Raw genomic sequence first — 22,179 nt, forward strand, 5'->3', positions numbered from 1 at the left:
AACAGCTGCTGCTGCTGATTACTAATGTTATTGTCAGAAAATATTGCTCTCAGTAGCAGTCACTCACTTCAACAGCTCCACCTCCAGAGTTGACAGCAGATAGCAGCTGTTTTTGCAGGTGCAATGGAGAAATGTGAGATTAACACATTTAACAGTTTCACTTCTGCAAAATCCAAAAAGCAAATTAGAGTATTAAACAATCTTGCAATAATAAGTCAGTTAGCATAAAGTTTAAAATAAAGCCATAAGCTTGAAAAATAAAAGGTTAGAGCAGTTTCATATCAATTTATTTTTTTAAAATGAGCCAGAACAATGTGCAGTATTTTTATTTTTTATTGTTATATTTTTGCACTCAGTCACACCTGTTTCATTTCCTGAGTTATTACTTTCTGTGGTGCAGTATTTCCTGGTATTTCTGTGACTGAAAACACAATTTGAATACTGACGCATTCTTGACTTTTGGAGTCATGAAGTTTTAACTTTCAGTAGCACAAAGGTATGAAAAAAAGAATTAACTGGCTTACTAACTAGTCAGCTCCTAGTTGGTCAGAATTAGTTAGAATTAGTCAAAGTTTCAACAAATTAGTCAAATTTCATTAGAAGAAATTTCTAAAGACATTCTTTAAAAATATATATTTATACATTTCTTTTTTCTTTGTTTTTCGTTTTTCTCTTTGCTGTACTTCTGAGTTTCAGTTTAATAAATGTAAGTAGGAGGAGCAAACTGGGAACACAGTCTCAAAGGAATCCAGTTTGAATCCAGTTTATATCTTATTTAAAGGGAATTCACAGATTTGAAAACATAACAGGCACTCTCTTATCACGAGTTACACAAAGCAAACACTCCTGTTGTTTATTCTCTTTGTTTTCCATTTTGCTGAAAGTGGGACCATAACAGAGTCTGAACCAACTGTTAAAAGACCTGGAGAGTCACACAGACTCACATGTACAACATCTGGATTTAACTTTGGAAGCTCAGAGTGGAGCTGGATCAGACAGACTCCAGGAAAAGAGCTGGGGTGGATTGCTTATATAGATATACCTAGTACTATTTCTTGTTACAGCAATGCACATTTGACTTTTATTGTATAAAATGTATAGCTGTGTTTATTTCAGTGAACAGATTTTGTTATTAAAATAATAATCCCTACTATTCCTAAAAGGCTTCACTGACAAAGTCTGGTTGTTAACACTTCAAAGCAAATAAGAAAATTATTTTGAACTCAGTTAATCATGAAACTCAAAACTAATATATCCCTGCTGGGCAAATGAAGGGTGAGTTTGAAAATAACCAACTTCATTAGCTGCTCTTTGTTTGTTCACATCCTCACTGTATAACAAGGAGCATGACAACCTTCAGTTACAGACATACAGCTGACTGAATGTCTTCAGATGGAGACCTCATCGAAATAATGTGCCCGGAAAAAGTGCAAGACTTAAACAACGTCAGCATGTCCAGAAATACAGTTGTGCGACGCACTGAGGACTTGTCAGCCAACATTAAACTGCAACTGTCTGATAAAGCTGTGCTTTTGATTTTTACTCCATCGCAAGCGATGAGAGCACCGATGCCACAGACACCACACAGCTGCTAATTGTTTTGCGGGAAGTGGACGAGAGCACAAGCACTTTAGGTGAGTAAAAAATATATTCCACAGTACCCGTGTGTTAATGTGCAGGTACACATGCTTCAAATATCAATAATGCGCATCAATTCTGTCACCACCCTGCTTTTGCGCACCACTTTCTTATATGCGTTTATTTTGTTAACACACAGTACACACCGCTGTGCACACGCAAAATCAGCTGATCTCATCTGATGCATATCTGCTCCTTGATCAAGTGACATTTGTCCGGATTTTTGGCACGAGCGGCGTACGATCAGGACCGCAGTTGGATGGCCCGATTTACATACCGGGCGCAGCTGATACTCACCAGAATAATTTACTAAAATTAGTTATTAAGTCTGTTTTTAAGTCCAGTTCAATCTGTTAATGTTGATAACGGTTTCAAACGAACGTTAATAGGTGTGTTGCTAAGCCTAATACCGGTAACTTAAATACCAAGCTTGAAATGTACCCGTCCCATTTTCCCCTTTATTGTTTTTTTCTCTGTACTGTAAATCTTCCGTCTAAGAAGAAATCTGAGGCTGCTGTTCTGAGAATGAGCTACCAAAGCTTTTTCTCAATAAATCAATAAAGATCCATTTATGGAAAGCTGTAATGAAGGCAGTTTTGTCTTTAATTATATTCAACAATATAACATATTTGACCACTTTTAAGTGATTTTTCTAACTTTAATACACTAAAGTTAAGGTTATATACCTAATTTCTAGTAAGTGGCCCAGCCCCTCCTATATTTTTATGTATGTGGCCCTCAGTGAAAAAAGTTTGGACACCCCTGATGTAAACTATGATAATCCCTAAATCCAAAAGATTTCACAGCAGAGCACAAGAGGAATACCATCTGGACATCACTGACATGCACTATCTGAGAAGTGGGAGGAGATCACTGTTGTTTGTTTGCACATTGAACTGTTTACAGAACTTTCACCTTTAATTCCACTCTCTGTGACAAAAACAGAATCTGAACCAGCTGTCAAAAGACACGGAGAGTCGCATTGACTAGATAGACAGAAAGATTTACCTTTGGAAGCTCAGTGTGGAGCTTGATCAGACAGGCTGCTGGTAAAGGGCTGGAGTTTATCGCATTTATACACACAGATAGTACTCTTGTCCATTACTCCCAGTTAGTCCAGGGTAGATTAACCATCTCCAGAGATGACTCCAGCAGTAAATTCTTTCTACAGATGAACGATCTGAAGATCAAGGACACAGCAGTGAATTACTGTGCCAAAGGATACACAGTGAGTTGAGTACTAGAGGACTCATACAAAGATTTGATCCTTTCATTACAATGATAGAGAACATTTGGCTTTATCTGTATTGTATCAGGTAGAGTGCTTTTAATTGATTATAATAAATTAATATTTTAGTCTCTACAAGTAAAACTCGGATAAGCAAAAAAAAAAATCTCACTTCATAACTGTGAAAGTAACTACATTTAAATCAAGAATGTAATATTTAATATGTATTATATCAGGTGTTTACACAAGCAAAAACTCTTAACTGTCAGCTCCATTAAAGCTGGGCTTACACTGTGCGATTTTTGGCCCATTTTGAGCCGATTTTTCAGTCATGTGACCGTTTTGGTGATCGGCCAGAGTTTGGCCTTCATCGTGTGTCGTGTAGTATACGTGGGGTAACGAGAAGCGATTAACACCTCACGACCAGCTCCCGATCATCAATCGCTTGGTCGTGAGGATTTCGAACCTGTTTGAAATCCTCACGACCGTCGTAAGGGTGTCACCGCAGCTTCTCACACTGCGCACGCGCAAACACATAAATGTCGGTGAAAAAGACGGAGTAGCACGGCAGTGCAGCGTGTGATCTGGACACAAGCGATGGAGGCACAACTTGTAGAACTTTGGCAAGCTCATCCGAGCCTTTTCAATGTGGCCTCACAAAATTATCACGACCACAACAACCGTGAAAATAGTTGGATTTACATTGCTGCTCAATCACAGCTGCCTGATCATGTTTTTCATTAGCAATTTAGCAAAGTTGATGGTGGTGGTGTGCGTGTCTGTGTGAGTGAAAGACAGAGAGCGACAGAATTTCTGTTATAACCTTCATTTTATGGACGCACAGTGTGAGCACTCGGGTCGCATCAGAGCATCGGGCGTATAGTGTGAGACCCTGCATAGTGACCTACGAACTTCTAACCCCTGCGAGTCAAGCGTGCAGTTTGAGAAGCTGAATAACGCGACTGAAAAAATTCGCACAGTGTATGCCCAGCTTTAGTCAGAGTTGATTTGCTGATGCATCCTTCTTGGCTGCTTTCCACAATATGGTTTTCCTATGTCTATTTTTTTAGTTTTGATTTTTTTTCTCTTACATTTAATGACAGCGTTATGTACACTGCTGCCTCAAAGACAAAACACAGTCTCAGAAAAGGTAACAGGTATTCAAGGATTCACATTAATTCATAGCTGTAATTCAGCATTAAAATGCAGCTTAAATTTCAAGGTTCAACACAATAGAGATGAATGTGAATTCCATTCTAGTTCTACTTGTGTGACAACAGAGAAGAATGTGCACAAATTAATAATTCACAGTTTTCAACACAGTTTTTTTTTTTTCTATTTTTTGTAGGGTGGGGTAATTTATTCTGAGTGAAAACTCTTTAACTATTCAACTTTTCTGTCATGGGTTTGAGGAGGTGCAAATGCAAATATTCTTTCTTCCACCTCTACTTAATCCGAATGCTGAAACCATCCAGAGATAGTGGACCAAAGCACACACAGTTAAACAAGATGGACTGTAGGACAGTGCTGCTGCTTTTGACTGTTTGCCGTGCAGGTAAAACTTTTTACTAAAAAATAAATAAATACCACGGAAAATAATAATTTTTGTGGTTTTTAATTCCTGGTTAGGATAACTTTCTATAAAATCTATTAAATTTTCAAAGAAAAGGGTGGCTAATTTCAGGAATCTTACATATAAAACATATTTTTGATTATTTATCATTTTTTTCTTTGCTACATAATTTTGCTTTGTATATTTGATGTCTACAGTGTCTACTACAATGTAGAAAGTAGTAAAAATAAAGAAAAACAAGTAAATGAGAAGGTGTGTCCAAACTTTTCCATACATAAATCTGTGTACATATTTGTTTTTCAGAGGTGTTTGAGCAGAATCCAAGTGTTAAAATACAGGGTATTCACACTACTGATGGCACCAATATGACCCACTGCTTTGCCAAAGAGTTTGCACCAAAGAAACATGACTTCAAGTGGCTGATAAACGGAAAAGACGTCACCAGGGAAATAGATCTGCCATTTAAAGTTACGACTTCCGTTTTTGAATCAAGAAAGGATGGAAAGAAAGTGTACAATGCAGAAAGTTTTCTCTCAGTATATTCAAATGATGTGAATGAAGACACTGAATTTAATTGTGTGCTGACGGGAGTAGGTGAGAACTGATACTTTCCTTGAGAGAAATGGACAGGTTCCCATCACAAAACCATGTAAGCCTTATGCTAAGTCATTTTTAATCTGTTTATTTCATTCTGTTTGGCTTATAACAACTTTGCATGAAAGCACTATTGCAAAGGCAAAAAAATTGAAGGAATTTAAAAGTTTACAGAAATGCAGAATAAGTTTGACAAGACCTGATAACTATAATGCATTGTAATGCATTATCAAATGCCGTAGCCGTTTTCAGTATATATTTATATATGTGTGTGTGTGTAAAAATATATATATATATATATATATATATATATATATATATATATATATATATATATATATATATATATAGTTATTAGTTGTCTTCAGAACAGTAATTACAATTATCACTGGCTACATAAAGTGATTGCTACCTCTTATAAGAATACAAGTTAGTCCTCTTTATTTTATTTTATTGTTTTATTTTGTTGTTTTTGTTGAAGACTATAATAAACATGTTGATGTAGTAAATCTATATAGTATGAAGTAGGGCTGTTTGATGTAACGATATATATCGGATGACGATATAAAAAGATCTATCGTTTCATTTTACGCTATCATTTGTTTTGTGGTGTCGCAAAATAAACTGTTTACGGCAATATTTTTCATTATTTTGATGGTCACTGTAATGGCTATATTAATTTCTTAAAGTTCTCTCTTTCTCTTATATTTAATATAACCACACTATGGACGGACAAGCGCCCGTTTTTATGCGTTGTGGTTAGCAACAACGACGGTAAAACCACCGCATGTCCGCTTGTTTATTTTCCACATAAACCTTTCACAATAAAGCTCAAGATCCTGTTGAGACTTTTCAAAATAAACTGAATCACGTGAAAGATGCAGAGTATTTATGGATGAGAAGCAAAAAAGAGCCGTCAGGTACTAAAAAATAAACCTTAGACTCAAACGTTAGAAAAGGCTTTTCCCCGCAGCACGCTGTGTGATAAATACTCACAAAGAAAACGGCGGCCGTTACAACCTATGTTTAAAAATGTATAGTTTCATGCATCAGTTAAAACACTCGACTCCAGCTACATGACGCCCAGCTGGAAACACTTCACGCAAGTCGAGCTGCCCGAGATTCACAGAATTTACAGAAAAGTTTTTGTTATTTATATCGTTATCGGACGATAGATGTCTTAATATCAGGATATGAGATTTTGGTCATATCGCACAGCCCTAGTATGAAAACAGTTACATATTTTTGCCTCAGTTTCTCTCGCTTTATTTTGCATACATACGTGTGTATATCTTTGCTTTTCAGTGGTATTTGAGCAGAATCCAACTCTTAAAGTGATTTCCTCTCCTGATGAGGACGGTACCTATACTGCCTCCTGCTTTGCCAAAGAGTTTGCACCAAAGACACATGACATCAAATGGCTGAAAAATCGAGCAGAGATCACCAGCAAAATAGATCTGATCACTACAGTTTCTGAATCAAGAAAGGCAGATGGAAAGAAAGTGTACAACGCAGCAAGTTTTCTGACAGTAAATTCCAGTGAAGTGAATGAAGATACTGAATTCACTTGTGTGTTTACGGGAGGTCAAAGTGGATCTTTGAATAAAACTGACAGAGACAACACACTAGGTGGGTAACTGATACTTTTCTTTGAAAAAACAAAATACTTGTAATAAAACAAGATATAACCAGGTGAGCCTTATACTAAGCAACATACAATTGATTGTATTTGTTTATTTCAGTTCTCTTTTACTGACATTAAAGTGCTATAAAGTAATATATTTTAAAATTTAACCAAGCTTTTGAAGGGATTTAAAAAATGCAAAAAATGTAGAATCAGTTTGATGGGAATTAATAGCCAATAAGATGAGAAATGACATATTATCAAATACAGTAGTTTCATCTAAGTAAAATTGTTTTGATTTTCTCCTCAGCAGATGTTTCCACAACTGCCGATCTGACTAACAGTATGTTACAATTACACACACACATCAATCTATCAGTCTACATATATCCATAACTCAATGTATTCTATTTAAACTTGTACACAAATGTCTCTGTTTAACTGAGTATCTCTTTCTGACAGAGCCAACAGTGACAGTCCACATCCCCCCCCCAGCTGCACACTGACCAGTTAAATCCTCAGGATGAAATCACACTGGTGTGTCTGGTCACCAGTGCTGTGAAAAAGATGTATAAACTCGAATGGACAGAAACTTCTGCAACTACACATGGACGTTATGTTACAGGCACCAACGTCCGTGCACAGCAGAGCAAAAATGACAAGAAATGGCGAAGCATGAGTCTTTACACCACCACCAATGAAAACTGGTACAAAAAAGGTCCAAACAAAATATTCACCTGCCATGTCCGATCTGAAAATATTCAAAAATCAGTGTCCAGTTTCTATGGTGATTTGAATGTATGTGAATGTGACTACTAAGCTTTAAGTGTGATATTTTGTGCTTGTGTCATTCTTTGTGTGTGAGAGGTTTTTGTATGAAAAACCTGTGCACTTGTGATGTCAGTCACTGTGAGACAAAATCTGTGCTTTTTGTTGTCATCATCTTGTTGTTCAGCCTGTGTGAGCCAAGTTTCCAGTTGCTTGACATGTGTGCTCTCCGTTTTACTCTTTGGTATATGTGTAGATAAATGAAATGAGAGTAAAAGCAGACATACATTTTTCACTTTTTCATTAAGACTATTAAACAAAGAGGAAAAATGTATTACTGGGATGACTAGAAAAGTTTGGTTTACAAAACCTTAACTGGCAAACGGTATGGGGACTGTACTTAATTTTAGATCATGTTGATAGCTAATTGCACTACTGAGGACTCGAAATAAAATGAGTTGAAAAGTTATTAATTCACATGATTTGAGAGTTGTTTGTGAGACTTAGTGGAAGGCTTTGTGCAAGAATGCGGGAGTGAACCAGTGCAAGGTCAAATAAAGGCTCTCACAGACAGATGCTGCCTCGGGCGTATGAAACTAGTGATGGTAAATTTGATTCGTTTTACTGAATCGAGTTTTAATGAGTCACTCACCAAAGTGAATCGGATTTTTGAGTCATTTGATTCACTGAGTCAGTCGACCAGAGAGTGCAAAAAATGTACATTTTCACTCAAACTTAATTTGTTTCTCTTTTCATGTAAATCCTACTGCTAAGATGAATGATTCTAAAAGAAAACAACTATTTTATAGAGCAAAAAAGAGCAAAAATATTTCTAAAATTAAGCAATTTTCTATCAAAATTGCTTAATAAATATTTATTTATTTTTATTTTATTTTAATATATTTTTATTTTTTATTTTATTAGTATTTTCCTTAAATGTGTTACATATATATTTTCTCATCTAAATGTCCACTGAGCTGTGAGCCAGGGGGCGGTAATGCGCCTTAACATTGGTTGCCAACCAAGAAGAAGAAGAAGCTGTGAGCCAGGAGGGAGGGGGTGAGTGAGTGATTCGTTCGCTCTATGATTTAGCACAGGAAGGGAGGGGGTGAGTAGCTCAAATGTGCTGTTAGCATGTTAGCAGAGCGATGCTACTGTGAACCGAGGAGCTATTTTCTTGATGTGAGCTTCTACTCAGGGTTTTTTCTTCCAGTTCAGAGCACAAATTTTTTTGTTACGATACTGGATGTTGTGTTTTTCTCCACAATTTTAATTATAAGCTAGATACATTGCTGCTAACAGCAACAGGGATGAGTCAGTGAGTCAGTTGGGCTTGTGAATCATGATTCATGAGTCAGTAAAGTGTTTCTCGAGTATTGAACGATTCGTTCATGATTCGCGCATCACTATATGAAACTAGATAACAGGTTAGGAAGAGACAGGCCAGTGTGTGTGTGAGAAAAGATAGTTTGACAGCGGCAGGTTCCCACCACTAGGTGAAGCTCCACATGAGTTGGAAATGAGGAGTGCCGAGACCAACCTGTGTGCCTACCGAGGGGGCTACATCTAAACCATGGCCGTCCCCAATGTTTTTTAACCAGGTAGTCACACATTTTTCATAGTTAAGTCTGTGTATGGTTAAGTTAGGGCGCTCTGTTTGCAGACTGTGTAGAGGATCCATATACATTAATTATTTTTGAACTGCTTGAGGCAATAAATGAGTAAAAACTTCGTCAAACTGAGACCCCCTTTTACCTTAAATAGAACACTCAACATTACCATAATAAAGAAAGAAAAGAAAACAGGTGCACATAGATCTCCTCTAACCAAGTATACTGTACATTCCACTTCTTGGTTTATCTTAGCGATCTGAGCTGTGGTCCTTCCTCCTTCATATTCCTCTTCATATTCTTTCTCTTCTATAGAATGATTATCAGTCTTCTTAAGGTAAACATGCAGATTGTGTTTTCTGCATTTTAGTTTTATTGAAGACTAAAGTCTGTGGGTTATCTTAAATGGCTGGCATATACAAATACATTATTCACACATTTATGAACTGTTGAAAATAAATTAATAAAATGAAACTGCATTACTTAAAATTAATATGACATCATTTTCCTACATTTTACTTAAAGTTATAGTAAATAACCAAATTAAATTACTGTTAGTTCCCTTTAAATGATTCATTAAATTCAGTAAATAATATTTGGCACTTTAAAACTTGAAGTGAGTATGAATGTGAGCATTTTCAACTGTTCTAAGAGTATAACAACAATCAAGGTCATTATACCGTAAACGTTTCTTGTCAGTTAGTGTCTGGAGTTTTTGAGTGTCTTTGTGAATCCCACAAGCCACGCCTGCACAAGTAAAACTGTGCAGAAACCATTATAGCTGTGGATTTATTTCCTTTTTTTTTTTTTTTTTTTTTTTTGGCCTGTCCCGTTTGGCTCTTTTGCCCTCAGAATTGTTGTCTAAAGGCAAAGAAAGATGCCCAACGGATTTACTTTACCAAACTGACCATCCCAGCCTTGCCGTAATGGTCCATTTGATTCACCTTTTATTGTTTATTTTATTTTCACTTACTGAATACGGGACAGACTTGACTGGGGGAAAGAAGGGGAGAAAGAAAGAGGGAAAGAGAAACAGCTGAGAAGAGGGACGGGGGAGAAGGGCAAAAGACAAAAACCAACAGAACGGGCAGAGAAAAAAAAATGCATATATCAATCACCTGGGTCACCTGCTGAGAAAGAAAAAAGAAAGCAAGCAGAAGAGAACAAGAGTAATAGAATAAACAACATCACAATGATATATGGGAATATGACAGTAAATACTAAATGTTAAACATTATTGTGCAGCACAACAGAACACAGTGTGCTTTGAGGTAGGAGCCAAAAAGGGTGTAGTTTGTGGGTGTGATCACCCGTGTGTACACCTGTGAGCATGGACGCGCTTGTTTTTTGTTTTTTAAAAGGTTCCTTCATGTAATAATCTGCTAGAGGGTGTGGGGGGGCCACAGCCCCGTCCTCCAGGGCATGAAGCAGGTGTGGAGGAGATCAAAACTCCAGACATCCAGAGGCCCCCAGAACACAAGAGACCAAGGAAGACCAACAGAGGGGCAGCTGCGCCACTGTCCCGGAAAGAGCTGAGGAGAGTCCCAGATGAGGGCTCACTCAGCAGCTGCGGAGCAGAAGCCAGGGGGAGTTGCAGTGACGCGCCCGTGAGCTCCGCCGGCAGCCAGCTGCGCCTGAGTGACCGAGCCCCAGGCCGAGAGGCCGGGGGCACCCCACCTCCGAAGTGGCCCGAGCGAGCCCCAGGCTCCAGGCCCCAATAAGCGGCCGCCAAGGAGTGAGCCGGTGTGTACCTGGACGCCCATCCCCGGACACAAAGAACCACCAACGCACCGATGTCTGAGGGGGTCCGCCACTGGCAGGGGAAGTGGTGGTAGGGGGAGATAGGCCTCCAAACCTTGGAGGGCCTGAGATGTCCCCAGAGAGGTGGCGCCTGACACCCAACCTGACATATAGACACAGATATACAGGCACACACAGATACAAACATCCATTCCCAGCCTCATGCTCTCATATGCACTTACTCCACACTCAACCAACGTGGAGACAGACATAAAGAGACGTTGTACACACGATCACACTCCCCAAGCGTACTCTACAAACCGGGTCTAGGTGCCCCCGCCCCTGGAGGGGGGAACTGCACCCAGACCCAGGTGGTGTTTCCCTTTTCCCTGCGGTGGGGGGAGGCAGACCGCCCCGACTCCGCAGCAGCAGGAAGGCTCCACACTCCAGACCGCAGTCGGACGGCCAACTCCTCCTCCTAGCCCCCTCGCTCCAGCAGGTCGCAGAGAATGGGGTGAGAGAAGACTCCAAACCTCCCTCCACCCGCTCATTGTAGTGTTGATGCATGTGTGTTTTAAGGTGCATTTAAAACCCAGGAGGGCTTGGAGCTACCTGCCAGAGAGCAGCAGGTAAGCGCATGGTCCCTCCTGCTAGCCCTCAATGTCTATGTGTATTTAAAATTGAGAGGTGGGCAACGATGCCAGGGGTGGGGTGTACACCCTGATGGTACTTTGGACTCCGTGTATCGTGCCCACCCCCAAGATCCTATATGTATGTGTAATGAGAGTGTGAGTAATGTGAATGTCTAAGTTGTGGGATAAAATTGAGGCAGAGGCAGCCAGAAGGGGACAGAGGGGAGGGGTAGCCTCCTCTGCACCCTGGTGACATACCCCTACTCCAAGGCCCTGCATGTGTGGGTGGTTGTGGTGGAGCGGGAAGAGGGAGGCAGCTGGAGATGGGGAGGGAAGGAAGGGAGGGGCAAGTGAGTGTCTTTGTGAATCCCACAAGCCACACCTGCACAAGTAAAACTGTGCAGAAACCATTATAGCTGTGGATTTATTTCCATGAAACAAGATACTCATCTGGCAGCATACACTTACATATTACATTTGATTCACACTTACAAGCTTATGTTATCAGTTAAGGCCTGACGGCTTTGAGTTTCTAAACATGTAATCTTTAGAGAGCTGCTTCTCTGTATCTTTGGGGCCACATCTGCACAAGTGGATTTCTTCAAGCCAGGAAAAATAAAAATGCAACTTTACTGAAAACTTTGAAACACATGGTTTTAGAAAACATAAATGTTTGCAGAAAAAAGCCACAACATATGCTAAAAAATGTGAATGCAGCCTCACTAACTGCATCCAAGAGACAGAAGACAAAATTATAAAATGTAATTTATAAATGAAATTTAACCCTGATGCTCCCTCCAGGGGGAGCGTCGGGGTCAGGGGATGCTGGTCCCCCGCGGAGGGAGGAAGGCGGTTGGGGTCGCGAGATCCCCCGAGGGGAGGGAGCGGTAGAGGGAGGAGGAGAAGAGGGCGGGTTAGGGGGGTGGGGTTGCGAAATCCCCCCTAACCCCCATGAGGGGACAGGAGGGGATCGAGAAACACCCCGGCGAAAGCACAGCGTGTCACGCGGCGAGATGATAAGAGCGCGGATGGCGGGTACTAAGCGTGTTGGGGTTTGGTTACAGAAGCGGTGTCTGGGCGCACGCTGTACAACAACAACAAGGTGCCAACGAGAAAGAGGAAGACAAAGAAGACAATGTCACACACTAGACCGTGGGAGCCAAAGAGCACTAAGGTCGGTACAGGCGGACCGCTTTCGCCGGCGGTGTCATCGTCGTCCTCCTCCTCCTGCTCACCATCGCCAGCGCGTTTGGTGTAGGCGGGGTCGGCTCCGGTGGCTCCGTTGTTGCGACCGGCCACGTTTCGCTATCAAGGGCTAGGGGTCGAGGAAGACCAAGAGCAGCAGCAGCAGTAACAACAGGAGAACTCGTCGGAGGAGCAGGATCAGGAGGAAGAGACCGAGGAAGAAGAGCAAGAGGCCGAGGGGGATAACGACTCGACAGCCCGAACGCTCGCAGACGAGGAGCGCTACTCGGAGGATCAGGAGGACGAAAACAACGAGATGGCGGACCATGAGTTCCCGGGCCATGTGCGAGCAGGCTCAAGAAATTCGGTTGCAACTATGCCAGGCTGATGGCTCGCAAGGAGAGCCGAAAGGCAGAGAAGAAGAGGACGAAGACGGAGGAAGAAGAAGAAGAAGCAGACAAAGAAGACAAAGAAGACGTCGACCGCGGGCGGGGGGTTTCGGAGCTTTGGCAAGAGGACGCCGGCCGTGCTGCAGGTGGCGTTGATGATTTGGGCGTGATCGCGGGCATGGAGATGTCGGTGAAACTCGCGGCGCAGATGTAGCCGATGATTATGACGAAGAAGAACACTATGAACACGAAGACTATGAAGAAGAAGAGAAGGATGAAGAAGAAGAAGACAACGATGACCTCGACCCGCAAGGACGAGGCCCCACCAAAGAGGCTGTGGCAGCGGCGCGAGATGAGGCCTCCTCGTTCATGGCCTACTTTCCACCAGAGATAGAGGACTCGGTGATCGCCATGACCAACCTGGAAGCGGACAGGCGCAGGCCCGCCATCGACGGATGGAAGCCCATGGGCCGCGTCGAGTTCCGGGCCTACGTGGGGCTGCTCGTGCTCGCCGGCGTGTACAGAATCAGAATCAGAATCAGAAACTTTATTGTCATTGTCATGAGAACAACGAAATTAAGAATGGTCCCCGATCATTGCATCATCCCTAGCAATATCAAAATATAAATAAAACAATAAAATTCAATAAATAAAATAGATAGAATACTTAAAATACTAATAAGATATAACAGTAAAACATTCACATACATTCCCACACACATGCTTCAGACCGTGCATAGATTAACACAAGAGTGGCGTGATGGACATTTTTTTGTAGTATTCAGATGTGTTATTGCAGTTGGATAACAGCTGTGTTTGAGTCTATTAGTCCTTGCTCTGATTGCCCTGTACCGTCTGCCTGAGGGCAACAGTTCGAACAGGGAGTGGCCAGGATGTGAGGTGTCTTTTATGATGTTTTGGGCCTTTTTAAAACAGTGGGCGTTGTGTAGAACTTCCAGTGTGGGGAGAGGGCAGCCAGTGATCTTTTGGGCGGTGTTAATGATCCCAGGTCCTGGGGAGAGGCCTGCGAGAGCCCGTGGGATGCCGAGAGTGGGAGGTCCGTGTTCAGAGCCACGATGCCGCTCAAGACCTTTCGAGCCTACTCGAGTGCGCTGCGCTTCAACGACAGAGAGACCAGACGAGCCACGCGCGGCCACGGCGGAGGCCACGGTGGCGGCAGCTACGACAAACTGGCCCCCATCAGAGCCATGTGGGACGAGTGGTGCGCGAGGTTGCCCGCCATGCACCGACCGGGACCGGAGGTCACCGTCGACAAGACACTGGTGCCTTTCAGAGGTACGTGGTGTGTGTGTGTGTTGTGTGCATATGAGAGGAGGAAGAGGAGCGGGAACGAGAACAAACACTAGCTTTCTGGTATTGTCGTTGTTGGGTTCTGCGTTTGTGCTTTTACATGACTTTGTCGTCCACGCTTGTACGTGTGTTCTCTGTCAAACTCACGTCTCTCTCCCTCGCCTTCTCGTCTGGTATTGTCGTTGTTGGGTTCTGCGTTTGTGCTTTTACATGACTTTATCGTCCACGCTTGCACGTGTATTCTCTGTCAAACTCTCCCTCTCTCTCCCTCGCCCTCTCGTCTGGTATTGTTGTTGTTGGGTTCTGTGTTTGTGCTTTTACATGACTTTGTCGTCCACGCTTGTACGTGTGTTCTCTGTCAAACTCACGTCTCTCTCCCTCGCCTTCTCGTCTGGTATTGTCGTTGTTGGGTTCTGCGTTTGTGCTTTTACATGACTTTATCGTCCACACTTGCACGTGTATTCTCTGTCAAACTCTCCCTCTCTCTCCCTCGCCCTCTCGTCTGGTATTGTTGTTGTTGGGTTCTGCGTTTGTGCTTTTACATGACTTTATCTTCCACGCTTGCACGTGTGTTCTCTGTGGAACTCACGTCTCTCTCTCCCTCTCTCTATCTATCTCCCTCTATTTTCCCCCTCTCGCCATCAGGAAAGTGTCCTTTCAGACAGTACATGCCCAGCAAACCGGCCAGGTGGCGTGCGACGCGCGTTCCAGCTACGCGTTGCAGATGCAAGTCTACACCGACAAGCGCGGCCCTCCCGAAAAGCACCTGGCCACTTGAGTGGTCGTGGACCTCACCGAGGGATTGACGCCGGGACGCAACGTCATGTGCGACAACTTTTTCACCTCGCACGAGCTCGCCGACAGGCTCTTTCGTGAAAGAGGCCACACCGTGCTGGGCACTCTGCGATCAAACAGACCCGAGATCCCCAGAGAGCTGCGCTTTCGTCAAGGGCAGGGCTGTGGGCTCCATCGAATCCGTAGTACTTGGCGGCTCCGCGGGACGAGGAGGAAGAGGGCCCGACACCATCATCCTCTCCTACGTGGCCAAGAAGAACAAGAACGTGCTGCTCCTCACCACCGCTCCTTGCTACCACCACCACCGCTCCGGCCCCGAGCCCTGGCCTAGCCGCCACAGTAGCGACGGCAGCAGCGGCGGTGGCAAACCGCCCTTGGTGCTGCATTACAACCGCACCAAGGGAGGCGTCGACAACCTGGACATGGTCGTGAGCACGTACAGCTGCAGGAGAAAGACCTGCAGGTGGCCCATGGCCCTTTTCCACAACATGGTCGACGTCGCGGCCTACAACGCGTTCATGCTCTGGAGGGAAATTCACCCCGACTGGATGGCGGGCAAGCTCAACAAACGAAGGCTCTTCCTCGAGCGACTGGGCAAAGCACTCGTGCGCCCCATGCTCGAAGCCAGGGCGTTAGCGCGAGGAGGCCTACTCGCACCGCCAGCGCTACGCCACGCGACTCCTCTCCGGTCAAGAGGCGAAGGTGCCGCGTGTGTCCCAGGAGCAAAGACGTCAAGACCAAGATCCTGTGCCGCGAGTGCCGAGCGCACGTGTGCACCAACTGCGCCGTCACATACTGTCCTAACTGCGCCGCTTCACGCACCGCTGCTTCCCAGACGCCACCAACATCGTAATAACACAAGCGCCCCTCGGGGATCCGAGCGACCCCAAACACCGCCCCCACCCCACCCTATCGTCATAACACATATGCTCCGAGGGGGTCACTACGACCCCCTATCATCGTCATAACACATACGCTCCGAGGGGGTCACTACGAACCCCACCCTATCATCATAACACATATGCTCCGAGGGGGTCACTACGAACCCCACCCTATCATCATAACACATATGCTCCGAGGGGGTCACTACGACCCTCTATCATCGTCATAACACATACGCTCCGAGGGGGTCACTATGAACCCCACCCTATCATCATAACACATACGCCCCGAGGGGGTCACTACGACCCCCCATCATCACCACTATCATCATCATCATAATAACACACACATAATACCACGACCCACGCCCCGAGAACAGGCGGGCGCACAAGGGTTAAGTATAGTAACATGGGTTGTACTCAGTGGTTGAGAGGAGGTGGTAGAAACACACAGCATGACAATAAGAAAAACCCACGACCGCACTGGTACTGGGAATTCCACAGTGTTTGTCCTTTAAAGTACACTCTCTTCATCAACCTTACAAGGCCCAGTTGAACGACTGCTCCTTTATCATGCATGAAGCACAGTGTTCCTGGAACCTGTAACGCTGCAATTAGTTAGACAAGTAAAGAGACATATGGTCCGTCCGAAGCCATGCTCTCACTTGCAAGCACTTTGTTCTCATACTCCACAGAGGGCAGTAGCGCATTCATGTGACATTACTAACCCTTAGCTTAAGTTGTCTTAATACCACATAAAGAAACCCATCTGTGCCGATAGTGTTAGGGCAGCTGTCCCTTTAAGAGTTCTGATACCTGGTGACATCACAGGAAGCAGGAAGTAGTAAGGTTTAGTGAAGTTTGCACATGGCCAAGGAGACTGCCATGAATCCACATGCATCTGCCTTCAATCCTTCGTCTTTTGGAGCATCGTCTGTATGTATATTGTTTATTTGATGCTTATCTGTAGTTCTGTGGTTGTATTTTGTGACATGAGGGAAGTTTAATGTGTAACTTTGATACGTTGTTGAAACCACATGTTTAGAGCACGGCTAATGCTTATTCTTGCAGCTAAAGTGCTACGCTATGTTGATTTAGATTATTGTAGACTTGTAGGTACAGTGTATATGTAAGATTTAAAGAATATACTGTAATTATAATTGTGTTATGTTTGTTTCAGTTTCACACTTTCTACATCATTAAACCTGTGGACAAAGAGTAATGGTCTTCAGAGTCTTGATGGAAGAAAAGTGTTGAACCTTGCTGCCAGTTCCTCTTCTGTGCAGTGTGAAGAGGGAAAGACAGTACAGTGAAAAGACGTTGAGTTACAGACAAGGTAACACAGTGCATGTGACAACAGCTACCACGCTACATAGCCTCTACTTGCCTACACTATGGATTCAAAGCCATCGTCAGTGAAGACACGGTCTTATGCTTCTATGTCAACCACACGTTCTCATGGATCGGCTACCAGCACTGCAGCTGCAAGAGCTAGGGCTAATGCTGAAGCAGCAAAGGCACGATTAGCGTTTGCAGAGCAAGAAATGAAGTTAAAAATGGAAAAGGCTCGTCTGGAAGCTTCTATAGAAATGCTGACCACAGAAAAGGAAACTGCTGCAGCTGTAGCAAAGGCAGAAGCTTTAGAAGCAGCGGTTGGCGTTAGTGAAGGAAAACACAGTTGTAAACTTCCTCTCATTGCAACATCAGTCGACTCTGTTGAGCGTACAAAAGAGTATGTGGAGAAACAAGCTGAAGTATCAAGAGACATCCAGATGGCATCACAGGAGGATTTACCCTTGCAGGATGAGACACAGCAGCCGCTTCCTGAGGAACCTTTGCATAATACGGTGTGCATGCCCCGTCTCAATTCTCTGAGTGATGGTCCCCCCAACGCTGCTATTACTGTCTTCGATACTCCACTGCCTCCTCCACGTAAACAAAATAGCCTTAATCCCTTTGTCACATCAGATGTGAATCGCAACTCAGCTCAACAGACAGAGCACCACTACTACGGAGTACTCAAAGAAAATGATTATGAAGATTTTCTAAGGCCTTCATGCAGTGTAACTGCACATCAGCCACCCTGGAAGACCAACAGCGCCATGGAAGCTCTTCCCCATCACCCATCTCAGCGGCCTAGTTACTCCACTGATCCACATGTGACAGACTTTGTCAGATTTCTAGCACGACGTGAGCTCGTTACAAGTGGTCTACTACAATTTAACGATAGACTTGAAAACTACAGGGCCTGGCGACGTTCATTCCAGAATGCGGTGAGAGACTTGAATCTAACAAGTGATGAAGAAATGAATCGTCTTGTCAAATGGCTGGGAAGTGAATCAGCTGAGCATGCAAAGCGTATTAGGTCCATCCACATAAATCAACCAGCTAAAGGGCTGAGCATGATCTGGAACCGACTAGATGCTTCTTACGGTTCATCTGAAGCTATTGAGAAAGCTTTGTTCCAAAAACTGGATAGTTTCCCCAAAATTGGCAATAAAGACTACTCCAAGCTCCGGGACCTCAGTGATTTACTGATGGAACTAGATGCCGCCAAGGCCGAGGGAGATCTGCCTGGTCTTTTGTATCTTGATACCCCCAGAGGTGTAAATGCAATAGCCCAAAAATTACCATATGGTATACAAGAAAAATGGCTTTCTCATGGATCCAGTTACAAACAATCACATTGTGTAACATTCCCCCCATTCTCAGTGTTCGTTTCTTTCATCTACCAGCAAGCACAGATGAGGAATGATCCAAGTTTCAACTTTGTTTCTCAAACCGAGATGGTTAAAATGGAAAAACCTCCTTGGAAAAACAGTAGACAAAGGGAGATTTTAGTCAACAAAACAGAAGTGTCACCTGCTGCTCGCTCAGACAACAGAAACAAAAAGAACGTGGAGGATCCAGATAGGAGATGTCCTATACATAAGAAACCTCACACATTACAAAAGTGTCGTGCCTTTCGAGAGAAACACTTCGAAGAAAGAATGAACTTTCTCAGGGAGAATGGCATCTGTTTTAAGTGTTGCAACTCCTCAACGCACACCGCGAGGGAATGCCAAAGTATCATTAAGTGCACTGAATGCAACAGTGATAGACACTCATCTGCTCTACATCCAGGTCAGGCACCGTGGATAAAGAACATAAGCATGCCTTTGGAGCATGGCGGGGAGCTAGAACCCACACAAACTTCAGAAGTTACTGCTCAGTGTACCGAGATCTGTGGAGAGGACCGCACTGTTAAGAACTGCTCCAAGATCTGCCTGGCCAGAGTCTATCCTAAAGGAGAACGTGAAAAGGCCATAAAGGCCTATGTTATTATAGATGAGCAGAGTAATAGATCTTTGGCTCACTCAGATTTCTTTGAGAAGTTTGACTTGCAATGCCCTACTGCATCTTACACACTGAAGACATGCTCTGGTGTGACTGAGAACATGGGGAGGATAGCTTCAGGCTTCTGTATAGAGTCAATGGATTGTAAAACAGTTCAGCTACTACCAGGCCTGTTGGAGTGTAGTGAGATACCAGACAACAGAGCAGAGATTCCATCACCAAGTGCTGCTCTCCTCCATGATCATCTAAAACCAGTTGCTCACCTTATTCCAGAGTTTGAACCTGATGTTCCCATTATGCTCTTACTTGGACGTGACGTCATTAGACTTCATAAGGTTCACAAATACATCAATGGCCCGCCTGATGCCCCCTATGCTCAGAAACTTGAGTTGGGATGGGTGATTGTGGGCAATGTCTGTTTGGGACGTGTTCACAAGCCACGCAGTGTGAACACGTACTTCACCAATGCTCTTGAACAGTCTCGTCCTACTATTTTTGAACCATGTCCGAGTGTTCTCCAGGTTAAAGAGAGATATGGTCCCGAACATTCAAAGTGTGCCTATGATGTAGAAGATGGTGGGCTAGGCTGCACAGTGTTCCAGCTTACTCAAGAGGATAATAAACCAGCACCATCGTTTGAAGATCTTGCCTTTATGGCAATAATGAAACGAGAGCTCAAGAAGGATGCCAGTAACAGCTGGGTAGCTCCTTTGCCATTTAGGCAGCCAAGGCGACACCTCCCTGATAACAGGCAGCAAGCTCTTAACCGCTTCAGCTCCCTCAAACGCAACTTAGCAAGGAAACCTGAGATGTCCCAACATTTCTTCTCATTCATGGGGAAAATATTCGAAAATGGTCATGCTGAAGTTGCTCCTCCTCTCACTCCAAACCAGGAACGATGGTATTTACCTATTTTTGGAGTGTACCACCCAAAGAAGCCTGGCAACATCCGTGTTGTTTTTGACTCAAGTGCACAGCATGAGGGAGTGTCTCTGAATGATGTTCTCTTGAAAGGACCTGACCTCAACAACCTACTTCTGGGAGTTCTGATGAGGTTTCGCAAGGATGCCATTGCAGTAACTGCAGACATCAAGCAGATGTTTCATTCCTTTCTTGTGAGAGAAGAAGATCGTAACTTCCTACGGTTCTTCTGGTTCAGAGACAACAGTCCTACACAGGATGTCATTGAGTACCGCATGACTGTACATGTGTTCGGTAATAGTCCTAGTCCAGCGGTTGCCATTTACTGCCTCAGGCAGTCCACGATGGATGGAGGACCACATCATGACCCCGAGGTGAAACAGTTTGTTTGCCATGACTTTTATGTCGATGATGCACTTAAATCTTTTTCAAGTGTAAAAAGTGCTGTCTGTCTGTTGAAGAAAACTCAGGATGTTCTGGCAAACTCCAACCTGAGGCTCCACAAAATCGCCTCTAACAACAAAGAGGTCATGGAGGCTTTCCCACCTGAAGATCGCGCAAATGACTTGAAGGATTTGGATCTGAGCTCAGATATTCTACCTGTACAGCGCAGCTTGGGACTAAATTGGAACTTGGAGTCCGACATGTTTGTTTTTAAAGTCAACAAAGAAGAGAAGCCTTTCACACGCCGAGGCATCCTATCAGTGGTAAATAGCGTGTATGACCCCTTGGGATTTGTGGCTCCCGTGACCATTCAAGGGAAGCACATTCTAAGAGAGCTCACACAACAAAGATGTGACTGGGATTCTCAGCTCCCTGAAGGGATGCAGGAACAATGGAAGTCTTGGCGGGATTCACTAAAAGACCTAAGTGGCGTGATGATCCCAAGAGCCTATACCAAAGCCTTTCTTTCAACAACAAAGAGGAGAGAACTGTTTGTTTTTTCTGATGCATCAACAATGGCTATTGCAGCAGTTGCCTATCTCAGGGTGGTGGACGAAGCAGGGAATACTCATACTGGCTTTGTTATGGGTAAGGCGAAGCTGGCACCCAGACCTGAACACACAATCCCCAGACTTGAGCTTTGTGCAGCTGTACTTGCCGTGGAGTTAGCAGATTTCATATCATCAGAGCTTGACATGCGCATCGATGCTATCACCTTCTACACTGATAGCAAAGTAGTGCTCGGATACATAAATAACGAGACAAGACGCTTTTATGTGTATGTCAGCAATCGTATTGTCCGCATCAGAAGGTCCTCTCATCCTAAGCAGTGGAAGTACGTGTCTACAGGGGAAAATCCAGCAGACTGTGCGACAAGGTCTGTACCGGCTGCCTTTCTCTCAGATACCTCTTGGCTCACTGGACCTCCTTTTCTGACTGAGCCTATGCAAGATTCTCTAGAACCAGAATCCTTTGAGCTTGTGGATGCAAACATGGACGCTGAGATCCGCCCGCAAATCTCTACTTTGCAAACACAGGCTTCTCGCACACTACTTGGGTCCCACCGTTTCTCCAAATTTTCTTCCTGGCAAGCTTTGAAACGTGCCATTGCTAATCTCCTTCACATTGTGAACAGCTTTCACACACGTAAGGTCAAAGGGACCATGCAATGCAAGGGGTGGCATTTCTGTCAGAAAGCAGGTACACCTGATCAACTCAGTTTATCAGAGCACGTCATTATTCAAACTGTGCAGGAAGAGGCATATGCTGAAGAGTTGGCCTGTCTCAAAAAGAATAAGGTGATCCCTCAGGGGAGTCCTCTTAGGACCCTGGATCCCTTCATTGACGCACACAACGTCCTCAGAGTTGGTGGTCGGATAAGACATGGAGAGGTTCCTCATGAAGAAAAGAACCCTAAGATCATTCCTTGTAAGTACCATATTGCAACATTGCTGGTCAGACATTTCCATGAACAAACCCTGCACCAGGGACGCCACTTCACAGAGGGTGC

The 22,179-nt window shown here is 43.9% G+C and overlaps 1 protein-coding gene and 2 long non-coding RNA genes across 3 annotated transcripts in view; all 3 read left to right on the forward strand.

Moving 5' to 3' along the window:
* Nucleotides 1-22,179, forward strand: part of LOC147332397 (uncharacterized) — a 231,710-nt gene that overhangs the window by 45,077 nt on the left and 164,454 nt on the right. The gene's annotated exons all lie outside the window — the stretch shown is intronic.
* Nucleotides 2,595-5,306, forward strand: LOC147332399 (uncharacterized). Its single transcript, XR_015128807.1, has 3 exons — nucleotides 2,595-2,866; nucleotides 4,215-4,421; nucleotides 4,743-5,306. It is a non-coding gene; the product is annotated as an uncharacterized LOC147332399 (long non-coding RNA).
* LOC147332400 (uncharacterized) lies at nucleotides 6,373-7,816 on the forward strand. Its single transcript, XR_015128808.1, has 3 exons — nucleotides 6,373-6,662; nucleotides 6,971-7,000; nucleotides 7,120-7,816. It is a non-coding gene; the product is annotated as an uncharacterized LOC147332400 (long non-coding RNA).

This window comes from Aulonocara sp. 'chitande type north' Nkhata Bay, linkage group LG4, assembly GCF_057382095.1.
Source record: "Aulonocara sp. 'chitande type north' Nkhata Bay isolate Kocher_YH1m ecotype deep benthic linkage group LG4, A_spYH_male_GT1.1, whole genome shotgun sequence".
Classification (NCBI taxonomy): Eukaryota; Metazoa; Chordata; class Actinopteri; order Cichliformes; family Cichlidae; genus Aulonocara; species Aulonocara sp. 'chitande type north' Nkhata Bay.